We start from the raw sequence: 20,980 nt of genomic DNA, 5'->3' as shown, positions 1-20,980 counted from the left end.
AGTTTTTCGCTGTAGCGGCATAAAAGCGGTAAAGTGGGGTAAAATGTGAGTGAATAAAAATAAAAATTGGCACGTTAAACAAGTAGTGAGATAATCGACACACTGCCACACAATGTTGCAACATCGGCATGTGCATATGTACATATATAATAATCGTATGTTGCAACTTTGTGTAGCATAAATGTGTTGTCGATAGGCGGAAAAAAATTATGGCGTATGAGCGGTGTTTGTTAAAAGACGGTGATGAAAGTGATAAGTTGCAGGAGCTCCCAAACTTTGTAGAGTACTTTTGCAGATAAATGTTTTCATTGTGAAAATTAAATCTATGAACATCTGTATATGATGGATGCTCGTGAAATTAATAATTTTAAAAACTCATGGAAATCCTAAATGTAGGCTACAAATCATTTAAATAAGACGAGCGATGAACATACATATGTATGTATTATTGATCTTGAGTTTACATATGGAAGTCACGAAGCGCTTAGATTAGCTAGCCTTGAACGTCGTTGTGGAACATAAAAAACTATTATATAAGAAAACATAAGAACCTTAAACATCAGCGAACCTATTACAATTAAATTAGACGGCCAATATCAGTATCTGCTTTGTCCTGTGATTTGCTGAAGATAAGACTACCGAAAAATTTCGGCCTCAGACTGGACAATGGATACGAAAATACCCTCATTTATGCAACTTTGACAACTTGCGACCGTAGCCTTACCACAGGCATTCCTATTCGACACCCATTAGAAAGCACTTCTACAATTGCAAGACCTAAATTTGGCTCAGGTCAAGTAGATAAAATTAATTTTTCGTATCGAAGTACGAAAACATTGAAAATTATATATTCCTATCTTTTCCTCTCTTACTATATTCTTTTTTTATTTTAGTCTTCGCGAAATACAGAGCTTGGTATAAAAAAATAGTATGTATGAAACATGGAAGTAAGCGATATATTTTTCATAATATTTAGTAGAATATTGGAAGATTCAAATCCCTTGATTTATCGTTATATCCTGAAACTTCGTCATATCATAGAATTTCGCTAAATAATTCTCAAATTCCCTACTAATGAAAGCTTGATTCTACTAGATAACGATCGAAATAGCATACCTGGTTCATAGACGAAGTCTTCAGCAATACAATTATTTAAGTAGCTAGCGATATACAATAAAAATCAAAGATGTCATCATCTACTAGGAACATCAAGCGAAAATGCTCACAATAAGTCCATGTACTTCAGCAGTATCATGACACTATTATGGACGAGTCTAACTTCAGACGTGCACTGAACGTCATTCACACCTACATCGACTCCCAATGAATGGCGTTCTTGGAGTCGAAACACCATACCTCGAAACCGTGAGCTCGACCTGCTGTGTGAAATCAAGCTATCTCTAGTCCAACTTCGCTGTGGATACCTTAGCAGGTTAAACTCCTACTTATGCATAATAGACGCGGGTATACTAAATATTTGTCGTGCGTATATAGAGTCCACACATGAAACTAATCTTTTCTTCGCTTGCCCTGCTAAGCCCATTCATTCAGCACCCCTTTCCCTTTGCTCCGATCCCGTCGAAGTAGTCCGTTTCAAGGATATATCGCTAAGAGAGTTCAATGACAATTGAGTTTTACACTTACCCCTAAACGGGGCTTAGGTACTCACTAAAACAACAACAACAGTAAGCAAATCTGGTATGGATGCTACTCTAGTCGAAAGGCTTCAACATGAACTCAAACACAGCCACCTGTTCAGATCGTTCAAGCTCAACATTATCTATTGTCTTTTAATCAAAGCTGTTGGCCGCGTGAAGCTCACTTCTTCTTACAGTACCGTTGATTCTGATTTCAAAATTTACATTCATAACTGCCCGAACCGTCGATGAGGTCTTTAAAGTGTTTGTCAAAGTAATAAATTTAGTAGAAGTCTCTCCTCTGAGTAGCAGAACCCTAAACCCAACACGCACAACAACTCTCTAACAGTTTTCCACCAGATTTAAGGCTCCATTTCTAAGTTCTAAAGCTATTCTAAGCTCCACAAGTGCTCGTGTAAGTCCCTTTGGCAGTGCATTCATCGGCATTCGTTCGTAATTGATTTCCTTTAAATTGCGAATATTTCAAAAATTACACAAAATGCCAACAAATTCGGTGCAGTCAAACGATTTTCAAGTGCCGTAAAGCATTTACTGCGCAATACTATCATCGGTTGCTGTTCGGGCTTCCTTGGTCGCTTGGCGTTTGGTGTTTGGCGTAATGTGGCGTGAATCCTGTCGGAATCCTTTTGCACAATAACATGCCAAGGCAGCGCAAAATGAGCGTGCGGACGCCATAAATGCTGCAATTGCAACGAATTGTTGTTGTTTTTGCAACCAATTTGTTGTTGTTGTTTTTCACTTGTTGTGGTTGTTGTGTTTGTTTTTGCACTTGCTGTAGTTGTTATTAGTTTTGCAGTTTATTGCATTAAGCGTTGCTCTTGTTGCTGTACAGCTGATCAATTGCACTTGCCGCAATATAAACGCCGCACAGAGGCACGCGCCGCTGCAGAACCAACAAAAGACTACACAAGCGGGTTGAGACTAGAGCTTAAGCGGTTAAGGAGGTGGGGTAGATGAAGTGCTTGTTAGAAGTCTCGAGCTGCCATTGAAGTCGGGGCATAGGAAAATGAAAAATTATTTGCAATAAGAAAAATTGCTTGCAATATTGCCACACATACATGCTGCAGGCGCTACGTCTGAAGGCGGTGAGAACGTTTGCGATGAGAAATCAAGTGTAGGGGTGTGCGGAGGTGAGCCGCTATAGGTAGTTAATGATAGCTATGGTGGCTATGGCCGCTGGCCTGTGGCTACTGAGCTAGCTGCTTGCCACCAGCTTGTGGCAAGCGACCAAGTTGGCGATGATTATGCGGCGCTGCTGCTGCGCTGGCTATAGCCGAGGCGACGCAATAATACCACCATTAATCTTCAAGCACGACTGATTTGTTTGGCTAGCATCTTTGCAACATACAAACAACAACAACAACACACTAACTCACTACTTCAAAATAGACTTATGGCAGAGTGAGTGCTGCACTTGCGATGGCTTAGCCTTAGCTGCAGTGGAATTATGCTTACTTGTTGTTGTATTTGTTGTTATTGTTGTTGTTGTTATGTTGTTATGGCTGGTATGTGCGTCCCCCGGCAATGTAAAGTGCTGAATTGATGACTCAAAAAGTCAAAGTCATCCGCTGTACTCAGTAGAACAACAATAAAAACAATGAGCAGAATATTAAAAACAACAACAATAAACTAGCCGCATGCAGTCAGCTTGCCGCATCGTCAGCGCCATAATCATCGCTGGCAATGAAAGGAGTTACGAACGAAAGAACAACAACAATTGCAGCAGTGGCTGTGGCAGCAACAACAGGAACGCGCAATCATCATTCAGTCAGTCATGAATAACTCGGGCGTCGTTGATGAGCGCCATTAGTGTGGCTGCAGCAACAACAAAAACAGTAATATCAACAGCAGCAATAACAACGACGTAAATATGTTCGTGAAACACCCACGTGCCCTGCGGCCAACAAAGCACCTATTGACTCACAGTCGCCATAACTTGCCCCAAATTCATACAGGCGACTATGAGGGCATGCGTTTTTTTGCTATTTACCGTTATTTTTCAGTTTTTACTATTTTGCTGACGTTTCCCTCTTCACTTATTACCGCAAAATCGGAGTGATAAAGCTCAGCAAACGAAAATGAAATTGCAAAATAATTTGAGACAAATATCCGCGTCGCAAAGAGTGGGCGGGGTGTTAGCGCTGGAAGCGGTTGGTGCAACAGCGGTGGGTCAACTTTCGTGTGGCTTTGGTTGTACCGTTCGGTCAGCCTGATATTGGGTGTCAAGTGTTGAAGTTACCCATCGATGAGTGCGTTATATTTTTATGGAGTTTTTCTAAGGTGACAAATCAGGCAAGTCGGGTGAATTAGAAGTCTGGCAGCTTGGTTTTAGGAATACATAATGGTTTAGGTTGAATATGGAGTATGAAAAGATAAAAAAAAGTCCATTAAGTTGCGTGGAACCCTGAAATATCTGTTCAAACGCAAGCACATCTTCATATACAGGGTGATCTATTAAAAATGACTTCCTGTAAGCATCTGCCTCAATTTTATACCAAATCAATCCAGTTAAACGGTCAAGCTCTAATTTCTAAAGTTGAAGTAGGTTCCTTCTAGCACAACCCATATTTCACTAAAACTTTTGAGAGAATGATCTTGCCCTCAGAACTTCTCGTCGTGTTCCGACGTCAGGTTAGGCTAAGTTCCGTTATGATACCTACAACTTCCATAAAAATTGAACATAAGAATCTTCATAAATCGATACGAGGCGATCACAAATAAATATTTTGTGGCGGCGATTTTTCGCTATGTCTGGAAAGGAATGATTCCATCTCCCCTTCTTCCATACAACTTTGACGATTTGCGTACGACTGGTCTTTTTTAGCCTTAAAACGGGTAAGCCTTATTACAAGATGAACTTTTCTATATACACACAGTGAAGTAGATCACTTACGTTCTATTTCAGGCCCGAAGGAAATTTTACAGTAAATTTTTTATCCCGATTTTAAATATTGCATAGGTTTTATGATTTCGTAGAACCTTTCAAAAGTCAAAAAATATATGAGAATGGTAGTGGTAAAGATGAATAAAGATCTATGGCTTGACAAGTCAGCCCAAAAGAAATCGAGGTTTTCGAATGTATACCTTTATTTTTCTATCTAACAGCAAAAGCATCGCTTCCAATATAATAGTATGACCTCTAAGTGTTTGGGTGAATGGCTCCCATTATAATCCCACTTATGGAACTGAAGCGAACCCGAGTTCTGATCCAGCCAGGAGCACTCCAACACTTCTCAAAAATGTTTTGGAATGTTAGCTCTGTCTATAAAATAACTATACTGGATTATGTACTTTCTATAATATTTCGTTCAAACTCTAGACATTTTGAACACCTTCTCTTTCTCTCTATGGAAGTATTTTGAAGACATAAAATTGCATGAATGTTCTCCACAGCAAATAATCCACTAATAATTTTGTATAATTGTTAAAGCAATATTTTGAAATCTAACGACTCCATTTACCAAATAATATTGCAGTCCTTTCAAAGGCAACTCATAACTTTGGGCCTTAGTAGTACCACCAATGCAGTGGCATTAAAGATTTAAATTTATGCATAAATTATCACGAAGTATACGCTTGCATGGCAAAGCTTGCCATATCGATTAAACAATTTCACCAACAAGCGGCAAAATTCACGCTGAGACCACGACACTGCATAACTGGTTAGAACCAACAAAGTGACTGTGACGGCATGACCTGACAGGCGACTGAGTAACCGTTTGTATAGGAACTGCGGCGATAAAGCGAGTGAGAAATGCTAAGGAAATAAAATTCATCAACTTTTTCACTTTAGCTGCGAATTTTCAGACGTACAACATGCAATAGCCGACAGGGGAATGAGCTAAAGCTGGAACCATAGTGGTTAGTAAGGCCGAATATAGCGCCGAGTGGCGCGTGTTGCACCCAAACAGCGGTTGCCACTTCCTTCCGTTCGCTCACTGTGCGCAACGTCAACGACAACACTGAGACGGGCGACTGAAGTTGGACGAATGAACTGATGGGCTGGTGGTCGACGAATGAGTAGTGTTGGGTTGTTGGTTGATATTGAGCGGACGTGAGGTTATAAGAGTGTGAAACTCTGCGGAAGGCGACCGCTTAAGCAATGTGAGTGTTATAGCAGAAGACACGCGCTTACACGGGTCGGCTAAAGCAACCTAGTGTCGAATATAGGCTCTTGGCTGTGAAAGCATAAACTTTGAAGGTGATTATAAATGTAATGCAATGGAAGCAAATAACAAATTGCTGCTGTTGAATATACAATAAGGCTTAAAAATTATAGGCATGCCACCATCACGACTACCAAGTAGCTGGCGCTCCCCGAAACGACGGCAGACCAAGAATTATGCAGTAACAAATTTGACGCAAATGAAGCGCGCGAGCTAACTAAATAGTCCAGGAAGCAGTCGACGACGAACTACCACCCAGTGGCGCACGGCGAAATGCATGCAGGAGGCTAGCACTGTCAGCTGAGCCATCACACGCCAGACAACCCAGTCGAGGAAACCGCTAGAACGACGTGCCAGCGTCAAGTCGCCGACCTTGTGCGTGCACTGTCGCCATAAGTTACTCTGATGTTGCTTTCCTCCACTCTTCCGATACTCTCGCAATCATGACGTTGAGCGACGTCGAGCTTGGTGCGATTACACCGGAACCTAACAGCCGGACGAGCCGGAAACGATACAGCAAAGCGTTGCTTGCTTGGTAGCTGGTTGGCGGAGGAAAGCTCGTACGACCATGTCCGACCGCACGGCCAGCAAGCAGTTCAGTGTAAATCAAAGCCGCAAAAAGTGGACGGAAGCTTCGTGGTGCTTGGGGTTATCATTTCAAGGGCTGCGAGTTGATATAATGTCAGGTGAAGTGTGGACGGGTGTGTTAGTTTCATTTAACAATAAAATTGCAATGTTGTAAGATTAAAAGAATTGTGTGCTATCTAGCGCTGGCAGGTGCACCATGCTAGGAGGAGAGAGATACGAGTGAGTAAAGAAGTTGTAATCACTCTGCCTGGTACGTCTCCAAGCGATTTATATTACGTTTAGCCATTGCTTGCAAACCGAAGAAATTAATTTGTTAGATTTTTTGTTGTTATTGCCGATGTTGTCAGGTGTTGGTGGATTACTAAAGGGTGTCGCGGCTGCTTTCATACCCTCAGTCATTTGAATTTGAAGGCGACAGCTGCGGCGTAGAGGCTGAAATATTTTCAGAAGCAGCTTGATAGAGACATTATGATTACTCAATTCTTATAGTTTATTTTAAAAGTCTGGCTCGGGGTTTTTTGATAAACTTTAATCCTGTAGAAATAAACCTTAAAGAGCGAATTGCCCTTTCAATATCGAATATCTCTTTTAACTTTTGATGAAACTAGCAGATTTCAGATGAACGGGTCCGGCCAGCTTGTATTCGATCGATCAAATTTTATCGGATCCTCTAAAGTTATATATATATATAGTATATGAGTTAAAACCAGAAAAGCTTTCGTAAAACATTCCTTGCCACAAAAGACGCAATATACTTCCCTACGAAATCCAATCGGTTGCGGAAGTCCGTTTTTGAGTTCGCCCTGGGCTTTCAGATTTTCGCTTCATGACAGACGAAGCTTTGAAACCATAAATATCTATAAAAACAATAGAGCCAAAAAGCGGTTGGGTTCACAGGTTTCCCTTGTAAACTTTACCTTGGACTCTCCCCATCAATCTCATAGCAACCACACACTTAAGCCACTTCCAGATCCTTGCAATATTTTCCTCATCCAAACAATTACTTGTAGTTTCGTCATTACTCCACGTCAAAGCTTTGCATTTCCAATGCTTCTTCTTACCTAAAAATTCATAATATTCTCTTGACGCTCCATAAACTTGCCCACTTGCGCCAAAGACTTGCAACGCGCTCCACCGACAGCCCAGCAGCCAACAAAACCAGCCGACAAGCACACGCCAACAATGTCGTTTCCAATTAGATATTCAAGAATTCACCACAAAACTTCGGTGTGAAGTGGCGGCATTTTGTTCGGTGCAAAAACTGTAGATGATGAAGTAGAAGAATCTCCTTACATTTCGCCGAACAATGGGATGTTGGAGTAGTTTTCGTGGAAAATCTACCTTTTGTATCAAGTTTATAGAGTTCCTTTTTAATTGTACCGTTATTTTACTTACTAAATGTTTGCACTTTGTTGTCGACTTTCAGTTCGGTGTCGTTCATTGCGAACGTTTGCTGTTTTAGTTATTGTTGTAAGTGTAGAAATTTCCAAGTGCTTTCATTGATTGAAATTTCTATGAACTCCCAAAAAGTCTTGAGGAATTATGCAAAGCAAAGGGGTAAATTGTTTAAAAATAAAATTAAAATAATTCTGTGGTTTTGTGCTGCAGTGCGAGATGCTTTGCAGGGCGACGAGTGACGATGAATGGGGAGTGCGAAAGAATTAGTTGCTTGAAGTGAAAACCGAAAATGTTGGCTTTATAAATATTTATAAATCAGGAAATATGAATATGAAAGGTATTGTTTAGCAATTAAAACTTTCCTGTGGAGTGGTTGCTTCAGTGTAAGCTTACATATATAAATATGTAGTTATGCTAGACGATTTTTGAGAAAAAAACAATCAGTCATTGGTGACGCTAACATATTAATTGGAAATACCTTCACTCTTTATACTTCCAAATTTGATTTTCTTATAACTACTTTACACTTATCATTTGAGCACAGCGCCATCTATACGTTCGATCGGCATTTTTGATCACTCCGTAATTTAGTCAAGTACCTAGACAAACTAGAAAGCTATCTACCTAATCCTATGACTATTACATCGTATTTAAAGAAGATTCATCTAACTTCATCAGTGGGGAAAGTTCTAATATGCATATCCATTCGCAGACGATATATGAAACAGCGCTTTTAATTTACATTTGGTTTATCTTCGCAAGAAATCTCCAATTAAAGAGTGGAAAACGAATCAACGACCGTTAAAATATCAGAAGTTAGTTGAAAACTTTCTTTACACGTCAATAAGGTGAAGGTATAGCCTCCCTAATAATTTAAAACAAAAATTAATGAAAGTCTTTTTAGCAGAGTATTCCGTGTTCATTCGTTCGCAATTAATAAAAAAATATTTCACAATTCCGCTCTTATACCTGGAGAGTTCAGTGCACTTACATTTCAAATTAATTTATAATAAAACATTTAAATTTGCTCAAAATGGGTTCTGTTTTTTTGTTACGCAGATAATTTTATAGCATGTGAACAAAATATTGGGCAAATGGCCATCAGGGCTTCGTTTGTATATCTCCACCCATTTACGTAATTTTTAAATGACCCAGTATAGCATTTCTTCTGAAATTTCGACTATAGAGCGCTAAGTATTTTCTTCGAGGTTGATTGGAGTAAACCTTTGATTTAACATACCCACAAAGGTTGTACCATGATTAAATGGCACACCTTGCGCGAACTCAATAACAAAATTTAATACAAATACATAAACAGATGTGGCCGCCGAGGCTGTCAAAATCACGTCATCCCTATTGGTGGACGCTGTATATATGCATGCTGATGAAATAAACTCAGTTAAACTCAAGTTCAGGAGAATAGGCGGAACAGGCAGTAATTTCTATTCTGTATTTTCACTCGAAATATGTAGATTTCCAAAGAACTACATAGGCTGAACAGTACGTGGTACAGCAGAAAAATAAGGCCTTTTATTAATATAAAATTCTGTCCTTCGGCATATCTCCATACATGCTAAAGAATTTGTTTTAACGCCCTTCCACATTTCGATTTGAAAGAGTGACCTTTGAAGTTTTTTGTAACGTTTATTATCTTATATATATTGTATATATTTATATTATAATGACGATTACTTTTTCTAATGATCTTCTTTTTGAATTTCATAAAGAGGAAATAGGCAATCTAGTCAAAAGAGGTCGATAACATAAGAACAGTTGAATGAAATATCAGAAAACTTTCACAGTTTTCTAGTTAGGGATGGCGCTTTATGGCAAATATATATATTTTTGCTTGTATTGCAGTCTTTCGCTCTGGCGAAAAACTTTTAAGTTCAAGTCACTTTCCGTGACATTCATCTTGAGTTTAGGAATATACAAAAATTAAATTTTCTCCAAGTCACAGTTGGCCCAATTTCCTTTGGCTAGGCAGATGTGATTAGGCATCCATGCATATGGTAGATCCTACCTCAAAGAACTTGGATAAAATTACTAAGATCCCTTTGTACGAGTCCACTGCATTTTGCTGCCAACTCTGGGAAAATAGCCGACTAACCAATAGTACGGACTCTTGGTATTTAAGAAAACTAACATAATTGTGAGCATTTCCCAAGAATATTGATGTTCTCGGCATAACATCTAAATACAACAAACTACAAATATTTGCAATGAAGCATAAAGTTTGAGGAAAGCAACAACAACAGCAATACAAATAAATACGATTCCAGCTAAACAAACGATTTTGATTTTTTAGAAAAGTTTCTAGTGAAACGATACTTCCAGGAAAACCAATGCTTGAGCAATACAAATACACAAACAAAACCAGTTCCAGGCAGCTTCGCTTACAAACAACACACAATAACAACAACAAGTATTTACATGTTAAAATTCAAGTGCAGAGCAAACCTCACTTGCACTACAAGGAAGCGTCGAAGACGCCAACTCGTTTAAGGCGGGAATTAGACTGTGTAATGCCAGCCTTAGCGCCATGTATGCAGTTATGTTGCACGAAAACACAAGTACACACACGTACATTCCGCACGCTGCGCACATGTGCATGAAATCGTAGCATAAAATTGGGCGCAAAGGCTGCAGACTTTCTTAACTAACATTAGCTGCCGCGCCTCAAACAGCGCGAAGAAGATGTGAAGAGGCGCGCAAGCAAATGTTGAACACAATTAAATGGCGCCCGAGATGGTGAAGCCGCAGCAAACTTATGGACATAAAGGAAGTGGCAAGTGGAAAGTGGCATGCCACCCAAAGAGTTTTCGACACGCATTTAACGGTTTTGTTGTTGCAGTTTTTGGTGTTGTCATTGTTGTTCTTATTATCGTTGTAGTAACTACTGGTGCTTGTTGTACTTGTTGTGATTATGTAGTTATTAGTATAGCCGCCGCAACCATTACAGCAGCCCGCCACACATTTAATGCGTCGAAGACGCCGACAGCCGAGGCGCAGATCCATGGCGCTCGTTTGCAACGAATTTGTTTGTGAAATTATTTCGAGCAACGGCATCGTGAAATTCCGAAAGCGTGCATGCTAACACATTGGCATCGATGTAGATATATATATATATATATATGGAGGCATTTGAAGGCATTTCGATGAGAGGATCTCTAGGAAATCATTCTCTCAAATGAACTCCAAAGAGTTTCGCTCGATATTGCGGAGAACTTATCTTCCTATTCGAGAGGTTTCGTTATTGAAAGCCTTAAAAACAACTAGTCTCAAAGAGACGATGGATTAAAAAATTCTTGTAAATATGAGTGGAAGAAGTAAATGATTGAATATATTCCAGAGGCGACAACTTAAGTAAACTTAAAGAGAAACAAACTGAAAATCAGTTCGATATTTAATACAACCGACAGATAGGGTTCCAAAGATCAGTATTTAAAAATTTAAGTTGTGTTAGGACCATTCTCCACTTCTAACTGTCTATATTTAACCAAGTGGACAAACAAAAGGTCTATGTTTAAAAGCCTTCATTGGATAAGACTTTAATAAAACTCAGTTCTTAACATCGAGAAGTCTGAAATATAATTAAGTACCTAACTCTTAAAAAGACCGCACCTTTCTTCTTTTGTATATGAATTATCTGCATCCTAGCGTCATAAAATATATCAGGTTCAAAGGAACTTCAGCCCGAATATAAAAGGTCTCTAAATGGATTAAGTGCTTTATTAATATATGCAAAAACACTCAGGAGATATTTCAAGGTACTGTAACATACCAGGTGCTTTCTAAAGCAAACAGAACTTAAAAAAAAAACAGAACAAATGGTTTTTTTGGCAAAATTAATTAATTTTTTTTTTATTTACAGCTTTTTGCATTGTCCAAAAGCATGTTGAACGAGTGTTTTAGCTCGTTGGCCGGTATGGCCGCCAGTATGCCGGTGGAAGGCATTTGAATGGCCTCTACGTCTCCATAACGCTTTCCTTTCATGAGCAAAAGCATTTTTCCGAAAAGGAAGAAGTCGCACGGTGCTATATCAGGTGAATACGGGGAGTGGTTAATGGTTAAAATGTAATTTTTGGTCAAATAATCGGTCACAAGCGTCGATCGATGAGACGGCGCATTATCGTGCAACAAAAGCCAGCATTCATCTTCGCGATATTCGGGCCGAACACGTCGAATACGGCGCACCAAACGCTTCAAAACTCCAAGGTAGAATACCTCATTAACGTTTTGGCCGGGTGGAATAAATTCTTTGTGGACAATATCCTTGGAATCATAAAAACAAATCAGCATTGTCTTCACTTTTGACTCCTCCATGCGCGAGTGCCTTCTATTCCGCACTTTGGCGTTGAAAACTCCACAATATTGTAAGAGAAGTTTTTGTGCTTTTTGACCTCTTTAATGATATCCTTCGAATGTTGGATTCTGAGCGATTTTTGGTCGTCTGTCAATTTGTGCGGAACAAACCGAGCACACACCTTTCGTAAGCGCAAATGTTCGGTCAAAATGCGATAAATCGATGTTTAGGAGATGTCCAATTCCATTTCCATGAATTTCAATTATAATTTCGGCTAATTTTTGATGAATTCACGCACAGTTTCGATGGAATATGCGGTGATCACGGATTTTGATTGGCCCACATTGTGATCGTCATTTATGTCCTCACGGCCACTTTGAAAACGTTGAAACCACTCGTGCACTCTGCTACGGGATAGGCAATCATCGCCATACACTTGTTTCATCAATCGAAATGTTTCGGTAAAAGTTTTACCAATTTTGAAATAAAATCTAATGTTGGCTCTTTGTTCGAAGCTCATTTTGGCACCGATAACACAAACATACCGACACTTAAAACGCAATAACTTCACTTCCAATCAATGAAATGTCATGAAATTCTCACCGGACAATAAATAAACATAGCAGATTCCAACGCACTAGTCGACATATAGACGGCGCCTCCAGGGGGCGCTAGATTCAAAAAGTCCTGTTTACTTTGGAAAGCACTTTGTATGTTCTGTAAAGCGGTGGACCTATCTACACGCGAGCGGCTGGTCTGAACTCATTGTGCTATAAAACAAATATTCACCGTTCAGCAGCTCGCTGCATTTAATGTACTTTTTTTTGCGAACTACGCCGTAGGAACATTCCATCTCAATTGGCTCTTTCTGGGATCTGCCGATAATGCCACACTTCGTTTCTGCGGGAAAGATCTACACTTAAGATCTAAGAAAACCATTACCGTAATACTGAGCTGTTATTCATCTTTGGCTTCGCCAATTGTCTCTATCCTTTACGATATCACGCCAGTTTTACATCCCAAGTGCAGACAGGTTAGACCGCTATGCAAGTGGATGGATGTATGGCCGACCTAGAATTCGTTGTCCCCACATGAGTATCGACTAGGAGAAAATTTTTGGCTTGGGCGTCATCATCCATGTGAGCGACATGGCCCAATCATCGCAATCGTTGGATTTTCAGACGCTTAGCTATATCCACGCCGCCGTAGAGCACATAAAGTTCGTGGCTCTACCTACTTCGCTATTCATTGTTCATGCGGGCGTGCAGAGTATATTCCTCACGAATTCTCTAATTGATTTCTTATCCCTGTTCGACATCGTCCATGTTTTTGCACCATATGATAGGACGGGAATGATTCGTCGATAGCAAAATCTGCTTCTGAATTGCCTACCGATCCCAAAGTATGTAGCACCTGTTGCCAAGAGTTGTTCTGCCCTTATCTACAGGCTTAGATTGTTGGTGGAGTTTTTGCTCGTTTCGACAAAGTCATTAACTTTTTCAAATTTATTGTTGCTAGCAAAGGTATTGTTTCAAAAGCATGAGAAATCTTTGTGCGTAGCCTCCAAGTACTTTGCCTTACCCTCGTTCACCGCAAAACCAAGCTCTCTCGGCTCATTTTCAAGTCTGGGAAAGGTTGCAAAAATGTGTCACTGCCGTTTAGATTATTTGCAAGTATCACTTTTTCTAGAATTAGTATATTGACTAAGATCACGTTGTCTTAAACCTCATCTGGTAAAGGAAAGGCTTCGAGAGATCTATCCCGATTTTAACGGATGGTTGTGGTTAATGTCGCCAAATAATATATCATTGCCTAGAAGTCTCTGAATTCGCACAGGGTACTCGAGGACAATATTTGCGATTTCGCATAATCTGCGCCTCTCTGTCTTCAGCTCACCTCCTGCATAGACGCAAACTATTTCTGCATATGCTTGCACGCTTAGAGAGGAAATCCATAGTGAGACGCGAGCCCATTGTATGGATAACGAGCGCGACGTAGTTGATGGCTTACAAATTGGCGTGCCACGGCACTTCGACTACAACAAATGCAACAACAATAATTACTGTGCATGTACGTATGTACATGTGAACATAATGCGTACTACAACAAACATGCGAGCGACAGCCGTAGAAATTACTACTCTAATACCAATTTGCCAACGCCACATTTACGCGCTGCCGCAAGGTGGCGCTCGCGCATGAAGCAATTCGGAAATGCTAAACGCTCGCATGTTTCGGTGTGTGATGGCAAATGCCATGCCATTTGTTGTTGCTTGCCGCATGATTGCATGACAAAAGGAGCAAAAGAGCGGGATAGAGATAGCAGAGGAGTGAAAGGATTGGTTGGAATAGAGAGGCCAAATGGTTGTGGAGAGAGTGTAGAACGCGTTTGGCTCGGTTGTTGGGCGCAAGATTGCTTTAAGTTGTAATTTAATGCATTCGCACGCGCACGCACACCCACATACAGTCTTACACATATGTATATGTACATTCATATATAAATATTCATAAAATGGCTGTGCATATGCAAATATGCCGTCACTGGCTCACACACGCATGCAAGGCTGCATGTTTGGCAGGGTCTGCGACTAGGAGACATGTGGGTGTACGTGTGATTTTCTGCGTGCCTGTGACTGTGTGTGTACTGCTGTATGGTAAGAATTTAATTCAATAAATAGTTGTGGCGCCACTGCTCAAAATATTCGCCCTTCGCCGCCTTCCCTCCCCGACCCTTTATCATTTCATAGGCAACTGCGAACTGTCGAAAGTTTTGATTTCAGTTTTATTTTTTTCAATGTATTTGTCTTTCGTTTCTAGCTATCGCTGCTGCCGTTTGCCGGGTTAATTTCAGTCTCGCGGCACAATTAAAACTTTTGACGTGACTGTAGTGACGCAGAGATTTGATTGCGCGATTTTGATTTCAGAGTGGCATAATGCAATTATAATAGCATTTTTTATGCACCGAAATTATTTTTTCTTATATGATTATAAATAACAGATTTATTAAAAATTAAGCTACAAAATATGTCTCTAAACAATAATATTTTCTGGTGTTTGCTCCACAAATGCGTCTTAACTTGCCAAATATGATGTCGCGTCACAATGACCCATCGCTCGACATTTGGAAGAATGTGGACAGAAAATAGTAAGACTTTTTAATTTAAATTTCACTCAAAACTCCACTTGTCGAAATATTTTATTTAGATTGGTATGAGTGTCTGTGACGTCTATTTCAAATATCAGATCAAAAAAGCCATCAACATCAAATGATGATCAACACGTCAAGAAAATAAAGTAATTTGTGCTTGAGAATCGACGATTAACAGTTAGATATCTTACTAGCATTGTTGGAATATCGCAAGGACCAGTCGAAACCATTTTGAAAGATCATTTGGACCAAAGAAAAGTGAAAGTACAATTGGTTTTCGAAAACCAGCATCTGTGATACAATGTTTTGCAACTACCAGGATGCTATAAAACATATTATTACTGGAATTTTGGATCTGTGATTTCGACCCGGAAATATATCGGGTGATTTTTTAAGAGCTTGATAACTTTTTTAAAAAAAAAAAAACGCATAAAATTTGCAAAATCTCATCGGTTCTTTATTTGAAACGTTAGATTGGTTCATGACATTTACTTTTTGAAGATAATTTCATTTAAATGTTGACCGCGGCTGCGTCTTAGGTGGTCCATTCGGAAAGTACAATTTTGGGCAACTTTTTCGAGCATTTCGGCCGGAATAGCCCGAATTTCTTCGGAAATGTTGTCTTCCAAAGCTGGAATAGTTGCTGGCTTATTTCTGTAGACTTTAGACTTGACGTAGCCCACACAAAAAATGAGTCTAAAGGCGTTAAATCGCATGATCTTGGTGGCCAACTTACGGGTCCATTTCTTGAGATGAATTGTTCTCCGAAGTTTTCCCTCAAAATGGCCATAGAATCGCGAGCTGTGTGGCATGTAGCGCCATCTTGTTGAAACACATGTCAACCAAGTTCAGTTCTTCCATTTTGGCAACAAAAAGTTTGTTAGCATCGAACGATAGCGATCGCCATTCACCGTAACGTTGCGTCCAACAGCATCTTTGAAAAAATACGGTCCAATGATTCCACCAGCGTACAAACCACACCAAACAGTGCATTTTTCGGGATGTATGGGCAGTGTGGCCACCAAGATCATAAAGAGTGATTTAACGCCTTTTAGACTATTTTTTGTGGGGCTACGTCAAGTCTAAAGTCTACAGAAATAAGCCAGCAACTATTCCAGCTTTGGAAGACAACATTTTCCGAAGAAATTCGGGCTATTCCGGCCGAAATGCTCGAAAAAGTTGCCCAAAATTGGACTTTCCGAATGGACCACCTAAGACGCAGCCGCGGTCAACATTTAAATGAAATTATCTTCAAAAAGTAAATGTCATGAACCAATCTAAAGTTTCAAATAAAGAACCGATGAGAGTTTGCAAATTTTATGCGTTTTTTTTTTTTAAAAAGTTATCAAGCTCTTAAAAAATCACCCGATACGATCAATCGGCCGAATATCGTGGCAAAGGTGAGCCGAAGCCGTAAAAACAACGTCAGAGCTGTTCAAAAACCAGGGTTATGTTGACACTTTTCTTTGATTATCTAGGTGTGGTGTACTTTGAACAAACTGGCAACAAGTGGTACCGTTTCAGTGCAATGCGCCATTTCCGTGAAGCTATTCGTAAAGAAAGGTCGGAATTATAGGCCAAAAACTCGTGCTTTTTGCGCCACGATCATCGTCGTATTCTGCATTGATCGCTAAATTTTTAACCAATATCGCGTCTCAACCACTGTATTCGTCTGACTTAGCCCCGTGTGACTTCTGGCTACTCAGCAAACTCAAACGACCGCTCTGTGAAAAGCGAATTGGGTCAATTGAAGACAATAAACCTGAATGTCTACCAAGTGTTAGAGGCCAAGGGATATCAACTTGAGAGGGGTGATAGAGATTTTGACGAACAAATTAAGAACTTTATTTTAATTATGAACAAAGTCTTACTATATTTTGCTCATAGCAGTACTTTAATATCAGTATATATGTTAGATAATGATATTCAAGTTATATAGCCCAAGTCGATTATAATGCTCTCTTAAAATAAAATTCCTGAGTACCGCTTACAAAACACAATAATGATTTAATGTGGTAGCCTGCTAGGTGGAAAGAAGCGTCTTAGTTTACAATCCAAATAAAACTGAACTGGTTTTATTTACCAGGGGATATAAAATCCCGCATGCTTCCCTTTCCTCATTGGGCAGGTCTCGAATGCCTCATCTTTGATAGTAAGCTATCAGTGAAGCCCAATCTTGAGTGGAGGTTAATGAAGGCATTGGTTGCCTCATACTGTTTTAAAGGCGCTAATAGGCAGCGGTGAGGTCTCTCACCAAAACTTGTGCTTTGGATTAACGGAACCATAGCTAAGCCAATACTGTTTTATTTTGTATTTGTCTGGTGGACGGCGCTCAGTAGAACTGCTTTCGCTAAACAACTAGAACATGTTCAATGAGCGGTTCTCTTTGCACTACGTACAACACCGACGATAGCACATAATGTCTTTCTACATATACATAGCCGGTAGAAGCATAGTTGCGAAGGAAACTGGACATATTAAGGATCCCAGAGGAAAACATTCCAAAATCCTCTTTCAGTTCGACTACAACTTGATAACTTGTATCATTGCGTCGCGGATCATACTTCTAGAGAAGTCTTCCGCGTACATACTTTGGAAAGATATGAGAGTATGGCGGAAACGCACGCAGGCAGCACAAAACTAGGTAACTAATTTATGACCTCAGTAGCAGTGGCATCAAGCTACTTACAATTTAATACCGACAAACCGATGACACTTTTTCTTCTACTGTCTTGCTTTTGTCATTTAAAGGTTGCCATACTTTGGCGAATATGATATTTCGGGTCTCAATAAATTTGTGGTAGGCTCTAGGCGGTTTTTCAATATGCGACAGTCTTTTAAATCCAAACGTAGGACTTCTGGACATCACAACGGGCAGGCGTCGAGGCCTCACGAGAAAGCCAGCTATTTACCTTACAAGATTAATATACATATAGAGGAATACCTATTGTTAATTGAATTGATGCAAAATTTCGTCAGTCACTAAAAATAAGCTCCATCGTTTTCACAGTGATTTTTACATAATAGTATTATTGTGAGATATAATGAAAGAACTTCAGTTGATCTCTCTAACACTCTGCTGAGATCTCTTCTTTACTCTCTTTATTTTAATTTTGTTCTTCTTTAAATGTGGTTGCATTTAAAAATGTCTAAAGAAGAAAGAGAAAAATATTTATCTGCCGATAGAATGACGGGATTGGACCATAAGGAAATATGATATGATATTAGAGCTTCATATTTACAACGACTTTGTTAAATGAAGAGGAAATAAACTATGACAGATGTCATCCCGGTAGAATTATTAACAAACATCATATTGGGTGATGTAGTTCCCACCACCGAGACTACCAGCTTCACTAGATGGAGCTATAGTGGGCACCATCGTCACCAAGATATCATATTTATGATCACATTCGCTGAAAGAAGATTACTACAAAAATCGAATTTTCTGCTCGATTCGATATAAAATGTCGAAATGAAACTCAAATGCACAAAACAAAAATTCCGCTAGATGGCGCTAGGTTCAAAGTTATTATTAAAACTGACAAATATGGTTCGTATTCGCTATATTCTTCAGAAGTAATTGTTTCTATGCGTCCGGAATTATTAAAATTAACTGATTTCTGTGTGAAGAACTCATATTACCTATTATTTAGTTTAACATGATAAGGGTCGACATAGTTTATCGGTGATATTTCAACCATGGAAGGCCATAGTCAACCTTTAAAGGCAACTGTTGGAGTTAACAGGTGTTGTCTAAGTACTAATTTTTTTAGTAAAAATGGTTGTGAATTTTTAGTTGCCACAAATCAGCATTAACTTTTCATCTTTAGCTAACAGGGTTGTTACTGGTATAGGGTTGGTAGAAAAATAATAATAAATACCGAAAAATATATACTTGGCTTATGCGACGCAGTCTATTTTAAAGCAGCATCAGCTTATAAATTTGTTGGTATTAATTTGTAGTAGTCTGCATGCTGTATACCCTCTAAGCTGCCACATAAACAAATTAATTTATAGCAAATAGCAAACAGTGTTAAAAAAATCCCAAAGAAAACTGCCAAAAAATATGGAAACGAAAAGAGCTTCAAAAAAATTAAGTAAGAAAAAGGGGTTAAAACATAACAAACAACAACAACAACAAAATGTAAGGTGATTATAACGAAATCTGTGTTTATTTGCCACACATTAGCGCCGCTGGGCAACACGTGACGCCACTTGCCCTTCTTCGAGTTTTTTTTCACGAATATTCGCTGCATAAGTAGGACTCACACACACAGAGCAATGTGCTTAGAATTCTTCTTTAATGTTTGTTGGTGCGCTGAGCACATAAATTCCAATCAAGCAAAGTAAAGTCAAATAAAGTAAAAGCGGAAGTAGTAGAGCAATAAAAAGCGCACAAAGGTAAAAATGTTTGCTCTCCCATACCTGCTTTGAGTGTATGTGTTGGTGTATGTATGCAAGTGTTTGCTTTCTGTGTAGCTTTGTGTGTGCGTTTTAAATATAATTGCGCGCAACGCTTTTGGGCGCCACAAACGCTAATGCCATCTTACCCGCCGTTAATATCAATTAAAGCAGTCGAGAAGCGAGTGCTCGTGCACACACACACTGACGCATACATATGCATTTCACATCTAAGAGCAAAGTGAGGTGAGCAAGCGAAAGTAGACAGCAGTAGATGGAGCAGAATTTTAAGGATATATGTGTAATTAGAAGTGAAATAAATTTAAGGAAACAGTTAAATAACAGAAAAAGAAGAAAAACCGTAACTTCTGTTTCACCGAAGCTGTAATACAACATTACGGACAATATCCCTTGCCAACTCTAGTAAAACCAACTGAGCAGAAAAAGTTTTTCATGCAAGCACTTGATTTCAATCGTCCAGTTTCTAAGGCAGCTATATGCTAGAGTCTTTAAAATGTATTAAACACTTCAATTATACAAACCCATAAGAAACAGAAATTTAGAGCATTGGAAGCCTATATTTAACGGCTTCCAATGCTCTAAATTTTGCCGGTTTCATTCGGCTGAAGCCTGGTAATTCTTGTACTGCATTCCTCCGAATCCACTTTTCCAATTTTGTGAAGATGGAAACTTAAAGGTAGGTTCCAAGTGATAACCCCCACAATATTACTAAGTTCCCTGTTTTCTATAAGTAGAATCTTTTTGGTCTGTCCCTCATAAACACTACACCAGAGTAACTTTGCGGTATGCCCGGTGTTGCTCTGCTCTGCAGCGGGCCAATTCGTCTCATTTCTAATTTATATCTGTATATGTATAACTGAGCACCCAGACAATATACTGAGAGTCTGGTTAATGACTGCTTGCATAATCTAACGCAAGGAGACTTAGTATTGCCGATACGGATAGTCCTCATTGCTTGTTGGCTGAAGTTTTTTGGACTTGCTGCTAGAGCAGAAGCCCACTAGGCACTTTCAGTTATGCCAACAATTTCTTAAAGCTATCTTCTGCGTAGTAGTAGATTTTTTCTTTGGAACTCTCGATCACAGAATAATTGGTCTATTTTTCTCTCCTATGGAAAGATATGGTAATTAAATACTACTAATTCCCCACGGGTCTCCTTTTCTCCGGAGTAGTGCCAATTTATCCTGAGCTCATTAATAAGGTATTGTATGATGTCATGCCCACACTGACTTCGAGTCCAACTCCAAGCCTGTAAGGCTTACTTTAAGTGAGTATGTTTTGGCCGAATATCG

This window comes from Bactrocera tryoni, chromosome 3 (assembly GCF_016617805.1).
Source record: "Bactrocera tryoni isolate S06 chromosome 3, CSIRO_BtryS06_freeze2, whole genome shotgun sequence".
NCBI classification, from domain to species: Eukaryota; Metazoa; Arthropoda; class Insecta; order Diptera; family Tephritidae; genus Bactrocera; species Bactrocera tryoni.
Note: the sequence above shows the minus strand (reverse complement) of the source record.